The 24,514-nt window shown below is 37.8% G+C and overlaps 1 protein-coding gene and 1 long non-coding RNA gene across 2 annotated transcripts in view; one reads left to right on the top strand and one right to left on the bottom strand.

The window, feature by feature from the left end:
• The window catches only part of LOC108516800 (interphotoreceptor matrix proteoglycan 1-like), a 69,649-nt gene that overhangs the window by 40,637 nt on the left and 4,498 nt on the right, over positions 1-24,514 (bottom strand). The gene's annotated exons all lie outside the window — the stretch shown is intronic.
• The window catches only part of LOC108516801 (uncharacterized), a 59,743-nt gene that overhangs the window by 31,461 nt on the left and 3,768 nt on the right, over positions 1-24,514 (top strand). Inside the window, exon 2 of the long non-coding RNA XR_001881933.1 lies at positions 20,602-20,728. This is a non-coding gene — a long non-coding RNA (uncharacterized LOC108516801). The remainder of the gene's footprint in view (positions 1-20,601; positions 20,729-24,514) is intronic.

The following is a 24,514-nucleotide window of genomic DNA, read 5'->3' as shown; positions in this document are numbered from 1 at the left end:
GTCTGTTTGTTACAGATTTCAGTGAAATAAAAAGAGCTGATAGTTGTTGGAGCTAATGAAAGCACTTTTGAGTAAGGCAATTAGACCAGATCAGATGCTGTTCTCCAGTGCTGCATAAATTGTAATGTTGATACTGAACTGAACTTTTAAAGATTCTTTGCGTCACTTTTGGAGTTTGATATTTTTGGTTTATATAAGTATTTGAAAAGAGGAGGTGAAAATTTAATGAGAATGAATTGATAGTTGGAAGACTTGCTACACAATAGAGTATATTTAATAAAAGACTGGAAAAGTTTTTGAGGCAGGAAATCTCTAAGATGATAACAAAATGAGTGTAACCTACATGATGATGATTTGGCTGCCATCAACAACTGTTTCTGAATGAAATTCAGGGTTACAAAGAGAAGGGCAAAGTGATTTCAGAGAAAAAAACACCTTTACTTTGAGTTGAAAATTACTTTCTGATAACTTCCATATATCAGTCCTATTTCTGCCCTCTGGTATAGCAAATACCATGCTACAGCTACTTCCAAAAACACTTCCTCATATTTTCCCTACTTTAGGTAGTTCTAAAAAGAGTATTGGAGTAAAATAATATTAGAACAGTTTAATTAAATAAATTATGAATTAAGAAAAAAATACAATTGTAGTTTTTTTGAGAGGGAGGCTGGCTCTTTTCCCAGGCTGGTGTGCAATTGTCGGATCTCAGCTCACTGCAAGCTCCGCCTCCCGGGTTCATGCCATTCTCCTGCCTCAGCCTCCCAAGTAGCTGGGACTACAGGCGCCCGCCACCACGCCCGGCTAGTTTTTTGTATTTTCGTAGAGAGGGGTTTCACCGTGTTAGCCAGGATGGTCTGGATCTCCTGACCTCGTGATCCGCCCGTCTCAGCCTCCCAAAGTGCTGGGATTACAGGCTTGAGCCACCGCGCCCGGCCACAATTGTACTATTTTAAATTATAGATTAAACACTAGGAAAATGACCTTTAAGCCAATGGTTTCAGAAATAGTGATATCATTGAATAAAGAAAAGACAGAAATGGAAAGTAATACATTTGAATATTCAGAACTTCTAAATACAGATGAGGAACAGCTGTAATATGCATGGTGCTTACTTTCTGAATTTAACTTAAATACGCTCATTACTTATGAAAGAAAAAGGTAGTAGCAACACAAATCATATAATGTCACTCAAGTATTCAAAATGTTTTCATAGAACCAATGGTACACAGGGCCTGGAGCTGTCACTTACTAGTTGTATAATGTGGGTGTACTTGACATCCAAGTACATCCTGAGTTTCCCCATCTATAAAATGGGGAATAATAATACCTCCCTTACAGGGTTTCTGTGATATTAAATGAGTTATAACATGGGCAGCATCTAAAACAGTGTAAGACACAGTGTAAGTGCTCAATAAGAAGTCCTTTATCAGATAATCGAGGCATTCCACTTGTTGGTACCACTCTTCCTTTCCTTACCCTCTCTCTCTTATTCTTTTAGTAAGATCTCTAAAGCTTTATTCAAAATTTTCATTGGTCAGTAGAATAACATTTTATAAATCAGTGAAAACCTGTACCTACAAAAATTATAAAATAAAATACCAGCAATAGCATGAAATCACACAGTGTAAAATTAGACATATTTAGAACTGGTTTGTGGGAAAAATGCAGCTCACAAGTTTTCTTAATATGTCATGGATTAAATAGAGTATTTTCATTACCAGCATAGCTTGGTTCTTATTCCCACTCTGCCCCCACCACTCTTCCATTTGAACACACCCTTCACTGTGCGAATCCTCAGCCCTCAGACAGGACTATGTCTATGCCCTGAAGTCTTTCTGCTTCCACACTGCAGTGCTCATCTCGTGTTTGTCTTTCATATGGGAGGCTCTTTGTTGTTTTCCTACTTTTCTTTTTAAGAGCCAGTGAAATGTTACATTCTCCACTATACTTTCTCAGATCCCACATTCAGGATTCTTTCATTGCTCCCTCCCTGTTCCTCCAGGGTGGTTCACATCTCTATGGCATTCACTGATTCACCTGTATTCATTAAGCAACTACTGTTTCAGGTCCATTGTGGCACATAGCTGTAAATGAGATAAACAAAAGCCATGAAACTTGTGTTGTAGTGCTTCCTTTGTCCTGTCTTGAATACTAATTTGTTGTAAATATGAGTTTCTCTCTTTAGACTGCAAATACCTTTGGGATCTGTGTCTTGCCCTCCCCTCTCCAATTCACCTTGGTGCTTGCCTAGTACAATGTTTTGTACATGACAGACATGCAATACATATTAATTAAGTGAATTAATGAAAAATGTGTGTGGAAATATTCATGGGATTTTTAGAATATATGTATGAATTAGATTTGTTTTAAAAACCATTAGACTACGAAAAAATGTTTCATGTCTTGTCTGCCTCCATTATTGCAACTCCTCTTTGAAATTTCTGTCCCCTTTTTAAGGGTCTCATATCAGAGGCTTAGGACAGTCATCTTATTAAAGATAATATCCTAAGTGAAAAGGCAAATAAAAATTCTTTTGTGAATAAATACCAAAAGGCCAGAAAAGAGATGGTTTATGTATAAAGTATATTTTAGTACAATCTGCATTCCCAGATACTTTCAATCTTTCCATAAATAAATAGTCAGTGGAACCAATTAAATATGTGGAGATCAATGAGGAAGAATATCATTATTACCTGGCTCTTGAGGATGACAACTCCCTTGCCACTCAATTATTGTACTTGACAGGCAAAACCAAAATCATGGTTAAATTCAACCTGCTGCCTACACCTTACCTGAATCTTTGTATAGTTGATCATGGCTGGAGAAAAACAAGCATTAGAACTAATTTTAAATTTATGATCGTTAAGTAAAATCACATTATATTTCTCTGGTCCAATTCAGTTCTGTACTCTCCTGGAGAGCTACACACTTTTCTCAGATTTCTGGTACCTTCTTGCTGATTCTTGCTCTTAGCTGATTAGTTTGCTTCACATTTTACTGAGAACAAGAGGAGCCAGAAGAGAACTTCCCAAGCATCCAGCACTGCATCTGCTCACTGCTCACTGCTCACTGGCTGCATCTGTGCTCATGGTCTATGCTTTGCCTCCTGTGACTATTTGATGATTAGTCTGTACTCCTACTTAAGACCAACTCTCCACTTAGGCACCAGGTCCCCTCCTTTTTCACCTTTCAAGAACGTTCTTCCAGAAACTCTTCTCTAACTTTCCTACATCATTATTTTCCCTTTTTCTACTGGATTATTTCTAGAAGCACACAAACATCCTATTATTTTACCTTCTATTAAAAGAATCCTCTCTCTGTAGCGTGTTTCCTCCAGATACTAGCTAATTTTTCTATTTACACCGACAGCAAAACTCTTTAAAAAGACCTGTCTTTTCAGTGTGGCAATTCCTCAAAGACCTAAGGACAGAAATACCATTTGATCCAGCAGTCCCATTACTGCATGTGCCCAAAGGAATATAGAGCATTCTGTTATAAAGGCACATGCATGCGTATGTTCTTTGTAGTATTGTTCACAATAGCAAATACATGGAATCAACCTAAATGCCCATCAGTGATAGACAGGATAAAGAAAATGTGGTACTTATACACCATGGAATACTATACAGCCATTAAAAAGAATGAATTTATGTCCTTTGCAGGGACATGGGTGAAGCTGGAGGCCATTATTCTTAGCAAAGTAATACAGGAACAGAAAACCAAACACTGCATGTTATAAGTGGAAGTTAAATGATGAGAACACATGGATACATAGAGGGGAACAACACACACTGGGGCCTATCAGAGAGTGGAGGGTGGTTGGAGGGAGAGGATCAGAAAAAATAACTATTTGGTACTAGGCTTAATAGCTGAGTGATGAAATAATCTATACAACAAACCTCCATGACACAGTTTTCCAATATAATGAACCTGCACATTTACCCCTGCACTTAAAAGTTAAAGTAAAATAAGATTTGTCTTTCTCTCCTTTTCCAAGACAAAAGGAGGGAAGATCTTCCTAGTGAGTGAGGATTTCCTCTGATACCACAGGCATATATACCAATACCTGTCCCCTACCTTTACTCTCTGTCTCTCTCTGTCTCTCTCTGTTTCATTCTCTTTATATTTCAGTATTTGTGATGTGCTCATAGAGCCTGGTGTATTCAACGTGTGAATATGACCCTTCACCAGAAGGTGTGACTAGCTAACACACAATATACAGAAAGTGACCATAAACTATAGCTCCACTGATCCCTTCTCTGAATTTGGATATTGACATTTGTTGATCGGGGTGGTGGTGAGGGTGGTGGTTTTGTAACAAAATAGACAATTTGGGAAAAGGCAGGGATTTAGCACAGTAGGATGGGCTCCCTTGAGCTGGGAGGTTCTTATGAAAGACCTGGCAGGTAGAAAGTATTTAGGTGGGCATAAAGGAGGACAAGACGTCAGTGGGCAGGGAACCTTCTAGCAGGCTAAGAAAAATGGTTGGCACTGAAGGCTTAAGTTGGGAAGGTTGGTGTTCTTCATTTATTTATTTTCCTTTTAAAATTTAGCCACTTTATCCTGGAGCTGACTTAGATTCTGCAACCCAGTGTAATTATGATAATTTTGGAAATTTCTGAATATATAGATAGGGAAATTAAAGGAACAACCACTGAATTCAAACACTTTCAAACATTACTTTATCCTAAAAAACAGACAAATCTGCCCAAGGATGTGAGTGGCAGTTCTGAAATACTGGGCTTTTGACTCTTCGTTTATTGTTTAAAAATTAGGTTTGGGCCGCTGGGCACAGTGGCTCATGCCTGTAATCTCAGCACTTTGGGAGGCTGAGGCGGGTGGATCACTTAAAGCCAGGAGTTCAAGACTAGCCTGGCCAACATGGTGAAACCCCATCTCTACTAAAAATACAAAAAAAGTTAGCCAGATATGGTGGCGCATCCCTGTAATCCCAGCTGCTTGGGAGGCGGAGGCAGGAGAATTGCTTGAACCTGGGAGGCAGAGGTTGCAGTGAGCAGAGATTGTGACACTGCACTCCAGCCTGAGTGACAGAGTAAGACTCCTTAAAAAAAAAAAAAGTTAGGTTTGGATCACCTAAGCATGTTTATTAGCTAATGTGAAAGCCAGCCTTTTAGTCAAAGTACTATTTTCACTCTAGGTTGAAGGCTGATGGCCATGTGACTGCAATGTTGACTGACATCCCTGAAGACATAGGCCACATCATCTCCTTGTCATATCACTGAAAAGTTTATTAGTTTTTTCCTTCCAGTACCAAAGTTGGCTTCTAGGCAGGCTGCTTACAAAGTTTCTATTTCAGGCTCAGCTTTGCCTGCAAGTCATTCTCTTTCTTGGTTCAAGTGGATACTTACCAACCTATTTGGACCATTCCTCACCATACTTTCTCTTCTAGAGGAATTTTTTAAAGCTATTTAACCCTGTAGGCATACAGAGGCTTACTGTACACATACAGTGACAATACTAGACATCAGAAATAGGAGAATCAGGTTTTCATGGTAGCATTGCTATGAAAGCAACAGCCATTGGTATAAGCACTTAGCAAACCCATTATGTCTTCCTAGGGGAAAAGGTCTCGATGTCTTAATGAATAAATTAACAGGAGCAGAGACAAAATTTACTGTAATTTCTACAGAACAAAAATCGCAATTTGAGGAACAGAACTCTATAGGGAGTAGGTAGGTAACATTTCAGCACCAAATCAATGACTGGAAGTTAAAAAAAAAAACTCACAATTTAATTTTCCCCAATTTTCCAACCTTACTAAAAAAAGTGAGGGACTGTGGCCTTTCTGCAAATGCTTCTCTTGTTTGTGATTCATTATGCCTGGGTCCTCCCATTACATTAGTAGATTCTCAATTATACACCTGAGAAATTTTTCCCAAAGAGCAAAGGCAATTAAATACAAATCGTGCTTAACATACCTGAGTATATATCAACAAATTATGCAGATTTTCTGAATACCTTGTTCAGTCTATCCCAGAAGACTGCATGGATTTTAAGCATACTGTTTTCTGGGCAATAAAGCAGAGAACAGAAAAGCTTCTACAACTTGCTCTCCCAGTTGCCCTCCTACAGGTAGTTCTCAACAAACTTACACAATGCCAGCCTCGATCTGTGGCCTTAGAGGCAAAACTTGTTGGAATAAATGATGCAAAAGGAGATCATAGAAAGTAAGGAAACTTGCAGTTCTTTCTTTTAATGAATTGGGAAGTAAACAGACTTTCACAATAGGCAGCATGCATGCTGATTATCAATAATGCATGGGGTGGATGTTATACCGTTTCCCTCTCTGTAGGTTTTGAAAATTGGATGCCATCACTGTCTTTTTTACCTCCAAAACTGGCCTTTGTTCAGCAGCAGTACTCCCTGCTGAGGATAAAAATCAGTGGTCTCTTCTCTCAAATAATTAGAGTGGTTGCATTATTTTTCTCTTCTTGCAAAATCAGGTTTAACCATCAGACTTGCTATGTCAGAAGGAAATGGTTAGGACCTTCGCAAAGCCTTACAAGAAATAAGAGGTTGCTAGTGCCTACCTTCTATTCCATACATGTACATATGTACTGAGTCCTACCTCATTGCACAAAAAAAAAAAAAAAAAGAAAAAAAGAAGAACCAAATCTATAGGTGACATGCTGAAGTACACACATATGCACTTCTTGCTGAGGGCCTATGCAGTGTGGTGAGTGGGTAGGAACAGAACTGAAGTTGAAGGGAGAGGTGGAAAAGGAGGTTGCCTTTTTCGTGCCCAAAGGGGATGACCTTCTGAACAGGTGGAATTGCCAGTTGTTAAAGTATGGTAAATGTCAGGGAGTGAAGAGGTAGGAGTCTAGCAGGGCCATGTTTTCAATTGTACCCTGAATAGAAATGTATGCAAACTCGTCATCCATCTTAGTAGGGTGAGAGGGCAGGGCATATTGAGGAGAGGAGGAGTGTTCTTTCTCAAAGCTGACTAGTTTCTGTGCCCTGGGAAAGGAGAGAAACACGTCTGAGCTCCTTGTTATGTGGTTGCAAGGAAAGGTAGTACACACTGCCTCCATTTAAGGCGGGAAATCACTTAGTAATGCAGCCTTTCGAATGAGGTACACTAATATTTAGCTGCCAGCTGCAGAGGTACTGTTCCTGCAAATTGAGAACTATATTTCTAGTAATGGGGGAATGCCTTTACTTCTCAAACAGGGGTTCAGGCGCTCTCAAGGCATGCAGTACTGTGCCAGGGGTTGTGAGAAACCTTAGGATCAACACATTGCTTCTTCATGGAGTGCTAACTTTACTTTGGCAATTTTAGCAAAACATTTAAAATGTTGAGGGCCACCTGAATACATAAACAAAATCAACAAATCCTTTCTCTACAGATGAGCCAATCTTAAAAAAATATGAGAGTAGGATATTTTTATAAGCTGTGATTAATTGTAAAATGTGTGATCACTTTGAAAAAAATGGTGACAAGAGTTGGATTAATGCTGAGGTCAAGTCGGAGTAAACAGAATGTGAAACTGAGGTGACAACAGTTATATTAAAATTGTTAGCCAGCTTGGTGAAGGTTTCATACATGGCTGCCTAGTTTTCAGGGGCTGCCACAAATAAGCCAGTCCTTTCTCCAGCAGCTGGACTTTCCAGTACCACTTTTCAGTATCCCTCAAATCATCCTGCAGCCATCTCCTCATGTGTATAGGTTCGGGCCCATTAAGCCACTCCTAATCATCTCACCTTTACATTAACTGAAGTTCAACTAACCATTTTCACTGTTGTGCCTCCCAGTTCTTAATTATGTGTACTTTTTGGATACAGCTCCATAAGTTTCAGAATGTAGAGTTTAAATAAGTACACAAGTCACTGGTAAGAGAATAAGCATGGGATTTTACAAGTAAATCCGAGATAGTGATTGCACCTCACAAATGTTAACAACACTGTACTTTCCAGAGCACTGTTACAGCCTAGGTTGACACAAAGATTGGAAACCAAGGGGTTATGCCAGAAAGTGCCAGGTAATGCATGAGCAGGAGGCAGATTCAGCCCGTGATATTTGAAGCTGACTTGAAGGTGGATGGGGACAAGTTACAAGAATTCACAGAGACCCACTAAGAGCTTATAAAACAAATTCCAAAAATTTCAGGAGGAAGCTAACTTCAGAAGCTGAGGTGTACTGAGGAAACATCAGGGGAAAGGAATGTGGATTTACTTATGGGACATAATGATTTGTGCCAAATATCCACTTTCCTTCTGGTTCCAGCTGTGCTGAGGTGCTGAAATACAAGGTATCTTTCTTCCTGTGATTGCTAAGAGTGCTACATATTTGGGGGCAAAATTTATATCATTCGATTCTGATTATATCTGAAGTACTTATATCAGATTCAGCTCTAATTCAGTCCAGCATCTCTGTTTTCTGGAAGTTTGTGCTGTCCATGATTATAATATTACAAACCACACACTGCCCTATGGTTTTACTGCTGTCATGTAAACTTAATCTTGGAGTATGTTGGGAATTCTCAGTAAAGACAATTGCATATATATATAGATTGTTTGTTGCATATATTACCAAAAATGAATGATATTCTCCAGCAGAGCAGAATTGGAGTAGATCAAACAGAAACAGCTGTATATCTTTGCCTGTTAACTTTCAGATGCATAAGGACCTATCAGTTACCTCAGAAAAGCAAGGTAAACTTCATTTTGGGTACTTGAGGACTGAAGCATAGTAAGAGCACTCTGCCACTGCCTCAATTTGGGCAAATAATTAATTTCTATTTGCTCTGGTTTGTAACTTGAAAAGTAGATAATAATATTTCCAACACTATAGTTTTTGATTAGTGCTTGCCTATCATGTAGTTGTATTTTGAAAATTAAGTGAGAAAATAGATGTTAGTGTTTCTCAGAGAGCCTGGCACATTGTTACCTGTTATTATGACCTAGTGCCACTCCATTCTGAGGTTTAGGGCTAGGTCTGGTAGGAATTGGATTGCCTGATTTAACAAATAAAAACATACGACCAAGTCAAATTTAAGTTTCAGATAAACAATGAATATTTTATTTTTCAGTAACAGTATGTCCCATGGAATATTTGGGACATCGTAGATGTATATGGACAAAATGTTCCTGTTAAAAGACAGAGATCATCAGACTACATTAAAAAAAAGTTCCTGGCCAGCACGGTGGCTCATGCCTGTAATCCCAGCACTTTGGGAGGCTGAGGCGGGCAGATCATGAGGTCAGGAGACAGAGACCATCCTGGCTAACACAGTGAAACCCCGTCTCTACTAAAAATACAAAAAAATTAGCCGGGCGCGGTGGCGGGTGCCTGTAGTCCCAACTACTCAGGAGGCTGAGGCAGGAGAATGGTGTGAACCTGGGAGGTGGAGCTTGCAGTGAGCCAAGATCGCACCACTGCACTCCTGCCTGGGCGACTGAGCAAGACTCCCTCTCAAAAAAAAAAAAAAAAAAAAAAAAAAAAAAGGTACCCACTATTTGCTGTTTTAAGAGACACATTTAAATCAAAAGACACAGAGGTTAAAATTAGAAGAATGGAAAAAAGTTATAATAGAAGACTACCAAAAAGAAAGCTGATATATTAAAATCATATGAAGTCAGAGCATTGCTGGTAAATATTAATAACCAGCTCTGGGGCATGGGTGAGATTTGTGTCATTTGCTGCTTTCTCTGTATTAATACTCTGTCATGACTGATTTCAAGCCACCAACGTGACATAATTGCAGAGTTTGGAAAAGGTGTGCCCAATTGGCTCTTGTTAGTACACGCCTGTTCCAGCAAACCGTGGACAAAGTTCATTATTAGGCAAAGTTCTTCTGCCTAATAATGACGTTGTCTGCCTAATAATGACAAGGTAATGACAAAGACAGGTCACAATGAAAACAGTTTAAAAGTCACAGAAAGTTAAAATTCTATGCACTTAATAATACACAAATATATAGTACAAAGGTTGATAGACAAAACAGAAAATAAAATCCAGTATAATAGTAGGTGCATTTTAAGATATCTCTCTTAATTGATGGAATGCACAAATAAATTCAGTAAGGGTAGGTAAGATTTGAAAAACATGCTCAAGCCTGACCTAATGGACATGTATGAGGCATCATATCTACAAACTATAACATATACCTTCTTTTCAAGCAGAGGAAAATGAACAAACATTGGTTATATACTGTACTAAAATTCAAATCTGAATACATTGAAAAGGACTGATATCATATGCATCATGTTCTCAGACTAATAGAGAAGTAAGCTAGAAATTAGTTTGAAAAACAAATGGAAAATCTTTAGACATTTGAAAAGAAAAAATTATTCAAAATAACTCATATGTCAAAGAAGAAATAATTATGGTTATTAGTATTTTTCTGAAATGATAAAATTACTACATAATAAAACTTGTGGAATGAAACTGAAGCAGTTCCTAATAGTACAATGATATCATCAAAATGTTTATTTTAGAGAAAGGAAAAGCTAAATATTAATGACCTATGCATCCGTCTCAAAAGAGTAGTGTAAGAAAACAAAGTAAAACCAAAGAAAATTAGAAAAGACAAAGATAACAGAGAGTAATAAAATGTGAAAGAGATCATAAATACAAATGAGAAAAAAGAAACATAAAAGTCAAACTTTTTTGGAAAATACTGATAACAAAGACAGGTAAACAAACAGATGAGATTGATCAAATAAAGAAGACAAAATTGGCCGGGCGCGGTGGCTCAAGCCTGTAATCCCAGCACTTTGGGAGGCCGAGACGGGCGGATCACGAGGTCAGGAGATCGAGACCATCCTGGCTAACACGGTGAAACCCCATCTCTACTAAAATACAAAAAACTAGCCGGGCGAGGTGGCGGCGCCTGTAGTCCCAGCTACTCGGGAGGCTGAGGCAGGAGAATGGCGTGAACCCGGGAGGCGGAGCTTGCAGTGAGCTGAGATCTGGCCACTGCACTCCAGCCTGGGTGACAGAGCGAGACTCCGTTTCAAAAAAAAAAAAAAAAAAAAGAAGACAAAATTAACCAATCTCAGAACCGAGAAGGAAGAACATTATGCTTTCTACAGACTTTCTACGAAATGTTCTATAAACATAAAAAAATTAACAAGAAGATATAATGAATAATGTTTTATCCATAAATTTGAAATTTGATATGAAATGCATAAATTTGTAGAAATATGTAACTTACTATAACTAACTCAAAAAGAGGTAGGATAATTATTATCATAACCTTAAAAAATTGCATAGTCAAATATCTTTCTACAAATATCTTACTCTGGCTTTAACAGTGGATTCTATCAAACATTCAAGCAAAATGTAATTTCATTTGCATACTACTCCTATAAAACTTGATAAAACAAGTATGAGAAAAAATTTATGGTCCAAGCTTGCTTATGAATATGAGTGTAACAATTAGAAATAAAATAGTAGCATATAGAATCCAGCAATGTAAAAGCTACGTATGACCCAGTTTGATTTATCTCAGGAATGTAGGGTTGGTTTAATATTTGAAAGTTGATTAAGGCAATTTATCACATTAATGACTCAAAGGAGAAAAACCATTTGGCAATTTCAATAGAATAGAAGAAACAATAAATTTTGATGTTTATTCATGATTAAAACCTCAACAAATCAGAATTAGAAGCTTTATTTACTTGGTAAACAGCATTTACAAGAAGAAAACAAACAAGCAAAAAAAGCTAAAATAAGCATTATACTTAATGATGAAATGTAAAAATAGTCGACAGATATTTGAGCTGTTCCCATGTCTTGGCTATTGTGAATAATGCTGCAATCAGCATGGGAGCATAGATATCTACGGGGTGCTTATTTCATTTTTGGGGCATGCACCCAGCAAAGGAATTACTGGATAGTATGGTAATCCTATTTTTAATTTTTTGAAGTACTTCCATACTGTTTTCCAAAATAGCTGTAGTAATTTACATTTCCACCAACAATGTTCAAAGATTCCCTTTTCTCCACAACTTCGCCAACACTTATCTCTTATCTTTTTGATAATTGCCATCCTAACAAGTGTGAGGTAATAGCTCATTGTGGTTTTGATTCACATTCCCCTGATGATCAGAGCACCTTTTCATACTTGTTGGCCATTTGTATGTCTTATTTGGAAAATTAACTACTTGGGTCCTTTGCTCATTTTAAAATTGGGTTGTGTTATGACAAAGACATGGAATCACTGTAAATGCCTGGCAATGAGAGACTGGATAAAGAAAATATGGTACATATACACCACGGAATATTATGCAGCCATAAAAAGGAACAAAATCATGTCCTTTGTAGGGACATGGATAGAGCTGGAAGCCATTATCCTCAGCAAACTAATTAAGCAACAGAAAACCAAATACCACATGTTCTCACTTATAAGTGGGTGCTGAATGATGAGAACATATGGATACATGTTGGAGAAGAACACACACTGGGGACTGTTGGAAGGTGGGAAGAGGGAGAGCATCAAGAAGAATAGCTAATGAATGCTGGTCTTACTACCTAGGTGATGGGATGATCTATGCAGCAAACCACCATGCCACATGTTTACCTACACAACAAAGCTGAATATTCTGCACATGTGCTTCTGAACTTAAAATAAAAGTTGGAAAAAAATCCAAGTACCAAACCTGCACAGCCCATATGCAATGTGATGAAGCATGCAGCAGTGAGGCCTGGGGTGCTTGTGCACCAGAGGTTGGGGCCTGCAGTGGGGAAGAGATTCAAATCTGCTTGTGAGGTGTGGTTATGTAGTAGTCATGTAGTGCTTCCTAAAAGCGGGGCTTAAATTGCATACCAAAAATAGAGTATAAGCACCCTGGCTAGATAGCCTAGTATGCTATTTCATAACAAATTTAAAAGATAAAATACTCACGTTGCTTCAGTTTCTTTTTAATATTTCAGTTAAAGATTTCTTTCAAAATAATGTTCTTTTCTTTTTAAATTTAAAAAGTAATGTTGCAGTCTGCTTAGTCCCTAGATCAGCTAGGTCTGAGTTCTTGTCCTATGACCAAGAGGAATGAGGCATGTGGCCACCAGAGAGTGAACAGAATATGATTTACTAGGCAAAAGGGAAGCTCTCAGCAAAGAGAGGGGGCCTGAATGCAGGTTGCCAGAAATGGGGCTGAGTTCTGGGTCTTTTATGTGGCAAAGACAAAGAAGTCTTCTGTGGGTTCTCTCCAAATGGGAGGGGTAAAATTCCCTCCTAAGGGTATTGCATTTGCACGTGCCTGGGGTTGACCAGAGGAACTCCATCTTGGTTATTACTCATGAGTGCCTAAGTGAAACCCATGGAAAGGTGGGGTGGCTAAAATCACAATGCTAATGTCGTGTTAATGACATTATAATGAGCTGGGCTAAATTAAGGACATTTAAGGTGAATTATTGCACCTGTGCCTAAGTTGGGACAGTCCCTTCTGAGCAACATCCTGGTACAAGGGGAAGTTCTTAACCACATATCTTCCTATTAGCTGCAGAGGCAGTGTGGGTGCTATCCTGTGGTTGTGCCTGTGAACACTGCCCTCCTCTATCCTTCTTCTGATACCCTCTCTCTCTATTTGCCTAACCAGCCCCTAATTGTCGCCTACCCAGTAGTACACAATTATTTTAGAACATTTAAAATGATGGAAGTATAGTGAAGAAAATAAAAATCACCCAGAAATAAAATCGCTGGTATATTCACATATTTTCTTTCAATTTTTTGTTTGTACATTATTTATGTACCTATATGTTTCAAAATTGAGATCATATTATTTGTAAAATTTTTAATATAACATTATATCATCTTTCCAAGTCACTACTAGTCTTTGAAAACTTTTACTTTAAATAGCTGCATGTTATAAACTTTAATAATCATTTGGATTGTTTCTATCTTTTCTAAATAAAAGTATGCTTCAGTAAAATAAAATAAAATAAAAAAGCAGAGTTGTGTTTTTTTTCTTTGCTTGATTTGGTTTGGTTTCTTTGGCAGTGAATTTTGTGAGTCCTTAGCATATTTTGGATATTAACCCCTTACAAGATACATGGTTCGCAAATATTTTCTCCCAATCCATACGCTGCCTTTTCATTTTGGGAAGGTCTTATGGAAATTGGTTGTAAATGGTGTTAAAGTCATAGGTAGATAGAAATAACATTAGCAAAGACATGAATTCATTTTACTCTCTCTAAAACAAAGAAAGTAAGTGTTTGGATAAATTCAGACAAACTTTAAAGTAGCAAGAAGAAACTTCGAATGAAGTCAAATGACTTCTATTTTCTCAGTAAGTAGAAGGAGGTGATAATAGTAACAGTGGTGGTTGCTATAGCCATCTTAGGAGTTAGCATTTATTGAGCATTTTGTAGCAGATACTTCACTAAAAACTTTAGCCCTTTGAGGCAGACACGCCTATCATTATTTTTATTTTACAGGCAAGAAAACCATAAGAGGGAGTAATATTTGAGAATGAGCAATTTGCCAATGGAACAAAATTAGTAAGTGACAGAGCTGTTCTGTGCAGAATGAAGTTCTGTGCAAGCCTTAGAGCTTCTACTCTTAACTACATTGTCATCACTGCTTCTGTGAATGAAGGGAAATCATGCTGCAGGCTCAATGGGAGAGGAAAGTTTTGGAAATCTGACCAGGGGACTAGTTTAGGGAATCAGATATGACTATGAAATAGCTTGTAGGGCCTAGCTAACTTTATAGTGCAGGAATTTGTTTCATGGAAATACTGTTTGAGTTTCTTTAATAATACTTGTAGGCTCAGGAATGAGAGTAGAAAAAGCAAAAGCTAAGTTTTCCTAGAGTGAGATTAACAAAGCCAATGGGACAGAGGTCAAGGAGCAAGATTTCTGTTGTACCACCAAGAAGACTGTTGGGAGTGGTTCAGTGGCAAACTATAGGACCTAGGATTTATGTGAGCCTATCGAGGCCCGGAATAGGCTGAAGGATTGGACAAAATGGCAGAGGCTGAAGGACTGATATTTTGATGAGAATAGGATCAGATCCATTAGAAAGAAGGCAGGGAAATTATTGAAAAGGAGGTGTTTCAGAATCTTATATCTCCAGAGGCTGAAAAGACTGCAAATCTGGAGGTGAAATTTCAATGTTTTGATAGTGGGGTGGGGAGTGATATTTTGAGGGGGGTGGTTTTGAAGAGATTTTCCCATTGTGTCAAGTTACACCCATTAAGCAATGTCCTGCCTTTAGATACATAACACACTCTTAAACAAGGTACTTACTACTAAACTTATACTTTAGTCATGGGCATTTAAAATGACACTATCAGTAAATAGCTCCAGTTCTTTGAGGAGTTCAAGACCTTGCACCTTTTCTTTTTAAGGAAAAAATAGACACCCTAAGATAGGTGCCTCCATTTCTAGCACAGAGCTGAAGGATCTGACCAGCTGTTCTGAGATCAGTTATGAAAACAGATGTCAGAAATGGCCCAGAACCAGCAGTCATCTGGTGGTGTTAGCAGAGGAAAGTTGGTTTTTGGGTTAATAGTAAAAACCATACTAAGTCCACTCATCATCTTACAGTGGACTGATTATTATTAATAGATGAAGTAGATGTGAGATATAACTGGATATAGGTCACATCCCAACTTTGGTTCTAACCTCTCACCTCAAATGATTTTAGACATATTACTTAGTACTCTGCCTTGGGTTCCCAACCATAAAGGAATGCAAATTAGTTTGAGCTTTTATTTTAAAAGATATGTTAATCTAAATGTTTGTTAACATAATTACTGTCTGCAAAGTGTTTTGATCAGGTCTAAACTGATCTGGGTACAATGCATTAATAATAGTGTCATAGTATTTCATAGTTCAACTTAATTAAATGTATCATTTACTTGTTTATAAATGCAGCAGGAAGCTTAAGACAGACAAATTAGTCCTACATGTGTTATTTTCTTTATGTAGTTAAAATATTTCTGAAGCAGAAACTTTTCACTAATTTTGAGGTTCTGACTTTTCTCCACAAAATTTCTTTTGGTTTAGTTTTCCTTAACTCTTCTCCCGGGGGCAATTATGAAAATAGATACTGGCTATGGTGAAGAGACTTAAGATGGCTGAATGAAGAAAATGAAGTCAGAATGAATTAAGATGACTTTACAAAGGCACACAGAAAGACATTGTTTCCTCAAGAATGACTGAATGTAAATGGGAAATATTTATCGACTTAATACAACCATATGCTTCCAGGCAGCATTGCTGTTCTGTAGCTCTTTCATATTCTTCTTACATTCCCTATGGTTGGAAGAGAGGAGCAATAGAGGGAGAACATTCTCAGTAAATAATTACAGTGGAACATTCTCAGTAAAAAATTAGAGCAGTGCATTCTGCTGCTAGTTCAGAGCTTGACAGCAGCATTTCCATATATAAATTCTCATTACCAGGGCTGTGCCAATCAATCTCATCAACTCATTGTGAGATAAGCTTGGACATTCAGGCTGCCTTGGACCCAAAGCAGAGTGCACACTCCTCCTTTATTACAGGTTTCATCTGCCTTGGTGCTCTTGTTTTGTGAGGCTGAAATCCTAGCCTTGGATGAAAAGATCTTCTTAGACAGAGAACTTAGGTCCAGTGGTTGCTGAAAACTGTCCACTGTGGAAGATTAAAACTCACATTTTGGTCAGAGGCCTTCTTTCCTTTCAGCAAATTGCTTTGTGTTTTTCTAAGGCTTGGTATCACATGACTTCCCCATGACTGCCGAGGTCTTTTCTGCCCTTAAGCAAGAAGGGGTGGTGTGGATGGAGACCTCAGTTACCCCTGAGTGTGATACTTTATAATACAGTGAGGAGGCCAGGACTTTTAGTATGGTCATTACAACATGTATTCTGAATTAAAATGTAAGCCTAGAGACTCTTGTGAAAAATAAACTTTCTTGCTTCGATGAATTATTTTAAAACAGAATAAAATATGTGAAAATGATTGTGGCACCAAAGGTATAGAGAATCTGAATTTCCAGACATAATTAATATGCAAATGCAGCTGATGTTCAAGGTGGTTGCCTTCTCATGATTAACAGAAATGGCTAAGAAAGCAGTAGGTCATTTCAGTCCTGTTTAATTAGCTCTCACATGCAATAGTCCCTTAGTGACACAAGCATAAAGGGGCCACAAGGCAGCAAGTACTTTTTATTACTAAAGCAAATATATAATCTAATAAGTGGTTTCAGGTGTGCTGCCACAGATTGTTCATTTGTACATGAAGAATCTTCAATTTACATAGTTTCAACTTTAAGGACATCCTCTCAGATATAATTGAAGAAGAAATTCTGCCTGGGACCGTTGAATAACACTGACCTGAGACTAGCACAGATGAACAAAGTATAGGAGCTGTACAGTTAATGTGCCTACTATTAGGCAGCTATCTCAGGTATGTTCTCTGTTAATGAAGCCACAATGAAGCAAAATACCTTTTGTGTAATTTTATGAAATGGGAGCACACACCAATAGTAAAGGATTGGCAAGAAGTGGAGTGTCTTAAAATGCAAATTCCCTGACATTTCACAGTTACTAAAATAATTATCCTACCTTGGTGAACTAGTAATAACTTGGTTAAAGATTTCATTTAGTATAACCAAATGTAATGCAAAAGACACATACTAAGATAAACACTATTTCCATTTTAGGACTTGCCAAGGGTAAATTTTCTTTCTTGTCTTTCTCGTACACATTGAATGCCACAAGGAATTAAATGAAATTATTTATATGAAATGGAAAAGTAAGAACATAAAGCAGTGATGCACATATCGGATGCAACTGGTATTTTCATTACGAACCTCAAAGTAAGGAGCCTTGGTATCTTTATGAAGTAACTGTTCTTTGAGCTCTTCAATTGTCCTTTGTTGTGCTAAAACAATTTTATTTAATGAATGTTTTGAAATCAAAGCTATGTCACCTTTAGGTATCTGTGAAAAACTACATTCAGAATCTGCAAAGCTTAAAGGAAGCTTTTCGAAATATTGGCATGTCTTTAAATCATTGTATATTCTGTATCCAGCATAGTATTGGGTATATGGTAAGCATTCTGTAGAATCAAATTGGTAAAAAGTCATCTAAGGGCATGGGAAAACTTTTGAGAAACAATTTGGCAATATGAATCAAATACCATAAAGCTGTTTACATCGCTTTGACCCAATAATTTTACTTTACTGAATTTATGCTGAGTCTTAAATACTGAAGCTTATGTGCAAAGCTCTTTATTGCAATGTTATTTGCCATAACAAAATAATTAGTAACAATTAGTTTTCATTTGTTGAATATTTAGACAAAGCAAATCTTGACACATTTACTGAAAGAAACATTATGCAGCCCATAAAATGATGCTTGTCAAAACTAGATGGCAATGTGGAACATTCTTATGATGTAATAAAACTACAAAAAGGCTGACATAAAATTTGTGTGTGAGAGAACTGCAATTTTGCAAAAATTAAATAGACATACCTAGAAAAGTAGCGCTAGCATAGGTTGTATTTGGATGGAACTATTGGCAATTTTCATCTCTTTAATTTTTCAAAACTGTGCATCTTTTAAAATGAAACTGTTGAATTTAACTAAACACCCAATCATTATGCTTAGCAGCTAGTTGTGTTGAACTGAACCTTTCTTTTCTCTCCCCAAACCATTTTCTATGTAAATATACTCATGGTGGTTAATGGTTACAAATAAGAAACCAGTTGGTTGAGGTAAAACTTTAATATAGACTTCGCTAATTGAAGATTAACGTATATTCACAGATCTAACAGATCTAAGATTCTTATGAAATAAAATGCCCTTAATGAGTAGCAAGTTAGGTTTTTTTTTTTTCCTCTAATATGGCTAACTGGAGACATTGGATGCCAGTTCTCCTTAGAAAGAAGACTCACCGTGGCTCACGCTTGTGATTCCAGCACTTTGGGAGGCCGAGGTGGGTGGATTATTTGAGGTCAGGAGTTTGAGACCAGCCTCGCCAACATGGTGAAACCCCACCTCTACTGAAAATACAAAAATTAGCCAGGCATGGTGGCAGGCACCTGTAGTCCCAGCTACTCAGGAGGCTGAGGCAGGAGAATCGCTTGAACCCAGGAGGAAGAAGTTGTAGTGAGCTGAGATGGCACCACTGTGCTCCAGCCTGGTTGACAGAGTGAGACTCCATCTCAAAATAAAATAAATAAATAAACAAATAAAAATAAGAAAGAAAAAGAAAGAAGACTCAAAGTCACAGTTGAATAATTTTACATAGAATTTCAAGAGGAAAGTGCTGGAGCCTAGTGGAGAACTCACCAGAAGTAACTAGGGCACAGGAAAAGAAGGAAGCAAGAGGCTGTCACAGATGAAACCCAGAGGGGCGGGCTTGGTATTTCATGAAAAGGATTGGTGGGAGTGTTTTGTTTCTCCTTGCCCTGGTGGCAGATCCTTGGTATGTGAAATGTCAGAGAGCTCCTCTGTCCTCATGAACACAAACACTGGTGTGGGCAATGATCTGGGGACTTCTTGAGGGCATTGCACCAGTATACCAGCATGTACAGGGTTGCTTGTCCTCCTCCTCTACCCAATCTGCAGTGGCAGGCACGATTCTTGGGCTACATCCATTGAATGACTGAGTTCTGCCCAGGAAATCTCAGCCCTTGTGTTTCCACATTGCCAATCCCAGCATCTGCTCAAATTGCAGCAGACACATAGGCCTGGGTGATTCCAAGGGAGCTGCAGTATTCCTCTTGTTCCAGCCCTCATGGAGTGCTGCTCCTAAAGGAAAAGAGAGTGCAGTGCTCCAAGGGGACACCTCTTTGGACAAAGGAGCCCGAAGTGTGTGCTTTCTGGTGCTCAAGAACTTCCCACTTATGGACTGAGAGTAACTGCACTGCTTCCAGAGGAGATGTGGGTGTTGTGTTCAGCCCTATGGGGAAGAGTATGGTTCTATCCCAGCAGCCAGGCAGCCTTAGTGCTCAGGCACAGGAGTGGAGAAGGGGACTACTCATCTCCCTACCCCACCCACTGTTGTGGCTACAGCTGTGGCTGCTCCTCCTGAAAGTTACAGCATGTGTAACCTTGCTAGAATGAAGGACAGCCATTCTAGGGGTAGAATGGAGGACAGCCATTCTAGGGCTACTAGGGATGACTAGAATAAACTCCCAGAATAGAGGATAGCCATTCTATGGCTGTTAGGAATTACAGCATCCCTGCTGGCTGTGTGCCTACCAGACTGGGGCTTGCAGGAAAGGTGAGGTGCCCCCTTTTCTCTACACAGAGTGGCAGTGTTCCTGTTGCATAGAACAGGGCTGAGGGAGGAGGTTCTGCACCAGAGATATTTTAGTGGAGAGCCATGGGGCAACCTTTTTTTTTTTTTTTTTTTTTTTTAAGACTGTTGGCTAAATTGGAGCTTGGAGATAGGCAGTGGTGTCTCTCCAATCTTAGTGTCCTGAGAGCTGGGACAGGAATGTGACAGGGAAGAAGACTGTTTCTGCCTACCTAGACCATGGAGCTGGGGCAGCTCCCTCTCCTCATTGGGGAGACCTCAGCACATTTCACCAGGAGCTTCCCTTGCCACTGGTTAGGGCTTATTTGTGCCTGGTGCCATTGGGGTATCCAAGGGTGGGGTTGGCAGTCCAGCTCCACACAGCATTGTCTCTCACTTAGGTGCTGAGGGAGCGCAGGCTACCGTGCATTCCTAGATCAGCCTGTTGCCTGGGACAATGGAGCACCTTTTCTGGAAACAAAGATCAAGCACCTACCTATCAGCTTCTGCTTCAGCTGGCTCTTACCAGTAAGTAAGTACTACCTGCTGGCCTGGAGATGGAACTGCACAACCTAATACACAATCTGCTGACACAAGTGCACAGTGCTGGCTTCCTGAGACCTCTGCCATATTGGCACCATAGGAGACAGTGAACTTGCTCACATGCCTAGTACAAAGGCTACCTATAACTAAGGAACTCATATAGAGTCATTGCCACTGAAAGCATGCAGAACCAAAGCCAAAAGACTATTTTTCCCCCTTCAGGATGTAACTATAATATATATACAAATACGTTATAGTATATACAACATACATTATAGTTACATCCTGAAGGGGAAAATATCCTGTCCAATGCAAATGAATTCAAAAACAAAAGAAGAGGTAGCTTATGCAGGTAAGAAGAAGCTCTGTGAAACCCTGGTGAAAAAACAAAGGGTTACAGGATCCCTAAAAGATTACACTAGCTCTCCCACAATGGATCTTAATCAAAATGAAATCTTTGAAATACCAGATAAAGAAGTCAAAATATTGAGTTTAAAGAAGCTCAAAGAGCTCTTAGAGAAAGCTGTAAACAAATACAAAGAAATCAGAAAAGCAATTCAAGATATGAATAAGAAATTTACTAAAGAGATAGATATTTAAAATAAAAAAACCTGATAGAATGTCTGGAAATAAAAAATTCATTGAAGGAATTACAAAATGCTATAAAAAGTTTTAACAATAGACTAGACCAAGTGAAAGAAAGAATATCAGAGCTTGAAGGCAGGTTTTTGAATTAACCCAGTCAGACAAGAATAAAAAATGTTTAAAAGGACAAAGCCTTCATGAAGTGGGGGATTATGTAAAACATCCAAACCTATATGTAATAGGTATTTCTGAGGGATAACAAGAAGTAAAAAGATTGGAAAATATAATTTAGGAAACTGAGGAAAATTTCCCCAATTTTACTAGAAATTTAGACATCCAGATATAAGAGGCTCACAGAACTCCAGAAATATACGTTGCAAAATGGACTTCACAGAGATATATAGTCATCAGATTATCCAAAGTCAGTGTGAAGAAGAAAATCCTAAAATCAGCAAAAGAAAAGCCTCTAATCACCTATAAGGGAAATATCATAGTATTAGCAGCAGACCTCTCAGCAGAAACCTTAAAAACAGAAGAGACTAAGGTCCTATTTTCAGATTGCATAAAGAAAAACTGTCAACCATAAAATCTGTACCCTGCCAAATTAAGTTTCATAAATGAAGGAGAAATAAAATCTTTCCAAGACAAGCAAATGCTAAGAAAATTTGTCAACTCTAGACCACCCCTACAAGAAGTGCTCAAGGGAATTTTAAATATGGAAATGAAAAAACAGTATTTGCCATCATAAAAACAAATATAAATATAATACTCACAGGTGTTACAAAAGTATGCAATTGAGACTACAAAGCAACTAGGTAACAGTTAAAAGTATAACAGAAAGAAAACTTCACATATTACCATTAACCTTGAATGTAAATGAATTAAACGCTCCACTTAAAAGATGAAAATTGGTGAAATGGATGAAAAATCGAGGTCCAATGATATGCTGCTTACAAAAAACTTACCTAATTGGTAAAACACTCATAGACTGAAGCTAAAGGGGTAGAAAAAAAATTCCATGTAACACAGAAACCAGAAGTGGGAAGGCGTAGCTAGACTTATACAAACTAAAACAGACACTAAATCCACAGTAGGAAAAATAGACAAAGCAAGTCATTATATAATGATAATGGGTTCAACTCAACAAGAAAATATAACATTTCTAACTATATATGCACTCAAAACCAGAATGATAAAACAAATTCTACTAGACCTAACAAAAGAGATAGGCAGCAATACAATAATATTGGGGGCCTTCAGCATTCCACTGGCAACACTAGACAGCTCATTGACACAGAAAATCAACAAAGAAACAGTGGACTTAACTAGTAGTGTATACCAAATGGACCTAACAGACATTTATGGAACATTCCACTTAACAACTGCAGAACATACATTTTTCTCATTAGTGCATGGAACATTTTCCAAGAAAAACCATATGTCAGGCCACAAAACAAGAATCAATAAATTTAAATAAATTGAAATTATATCAAGTATCTTCTCAGAGCATAGTGGAATAAAACTAGAAATCAATCTCAAGAGGAACTCAAAACAATGTAAGTACATGGAAATGAAACAACCTACTCCTGAGTGATCTCTGGGTCAATGACAAAATTAATATGGAAATTAAAAAAAATTGAAACTAATGAAAATAGAGACACAACATACCTCTGGGATGCAGCCAAAGCAGTGCCAAGAGAGAAGTTTATAATGTTTTATGCTTACATGAAAAGACAGAAAGATCACAAATTAACAACCTAACGTCACACCTCAAGGAACTAGAAAAATAGAAACAAATCACACCCAAAGGTAGAAGAAGTAAATAAATAACAAACATCAAAGGAGAACTAAATGAAAGGGAGACTAAAAAAAAAGCATCAATGAAATGAAAAGTTGATTCTTCACAAAGGTAAAGAATATTGAAAGACTGCTAGCTAGATCAACCAAGAAAAAAGCGAGAAAATTCATGTCAGCACAATCAGAAATGAAAAAGGCAACATTACTACTGATATGATGGAAATACAAAAGATCATCAGAAACTTCTGTGAACATCTCTACCCTTACAAACTTGAAAACCGAGAGGAAATGAATAGATTCTTGGAGACATACAACTTCTCAAGGTTGAACCAGGAAGAAATAGAATTCCTGAATAGAACAATAACGAATAGTTAGGTTAAATCAGTAATAAAAAAAATCTCCCAAGAAATAAGAGCCCAGGACCAGGTAGATTTACAGCTGATTTCTACCAGACATACAAAAAAGAATGGATAAGATTGGGTACTAATCTTACTGGAACTATTTCAAAAAATCAAGGAGGAGGGAATCCTCCTTAGCTCATTCTATGAAGCCAGTGTCACCCTGATACCAAAGCCAGGCAAGGACACAACAAAAAAAGAAAACTAAAGACCAATATCCCTGATTAACATAGATGCAAAAATCCTCAACAAAATACAAACAAATTGAATCCAACAGCACAAGAAAAAGACAATAATCATAATCAGATGAGCTTTATTCCAGGGATGCAAAGATGGTTCAGCATATAGAAATCAATAAATGTGATTCACCACATAAACAGAATTAAAAACAAAAACTATATGATCATCTTTATAGATGCAGAAAAAGCATTTGATTAAATATAGTATCACTTCACAATAAAAGCCCTCAAGAAACTAGACATAGAAGGAACATACCTCAAAATAATTAAAGCCATATATGACAAACCCACAGCTAACATCATACCGAATGGGGGAATATTTGAAAGCATACCCCTAAGAACTGGAACAAGACAAGGATGCCCACTTTAACCACTCCTATTCAACATAGTACTGGAAGTTCTAGCCACAGTAATCAGGCAAAAGAAAGAAATAAAAGGAATCCAAATAGGAAAAGAAGGAGTCGAATTATCTGTTTGCTGCTGATGATATGATCTGATACATAGAAAACCCTAAAGACTCCTCCAAAAGACTCCCAGATTTGATAGATGAACTCAGTAAGTATTTGGGATACAAAATCAGCACATAATATCTGTAGCATTTCTATATACCAACAATGATCAACAAGGAGAGTTACAGAACACTGCTGAAAGAAATCAGAGGTGACACAAACAAATGGAAAATTGTTTGATGGTCATGGATTGGAAGAATCAATATTGTTAAAGTGGCCATGCTTTTTTTTTTTTTTTTTTTT

This window comes from Rhinopithecus bieti, unplaced genomic scaffold, assembly GCF_001698545.2.
Source record: "Rhinopithecus bieti isolate Rb0 unplaced genomic scaffold, ASM169854v2 scaffold_39383, whole genome shotgun sequence".
In the NCBI taxonomy this organism is placed as follows: Eukaryota; Metazoa; Chordata; class Mammalia; order Primates; family Cercopithecidae; genus Rhinopithecus; species Rhinopithecus bieti.
The sequence above is the reverse complement of the archived record's forward strand: the minus strand, read 5'-3'. Positions and strand labels throughout refer to the sequence as shown.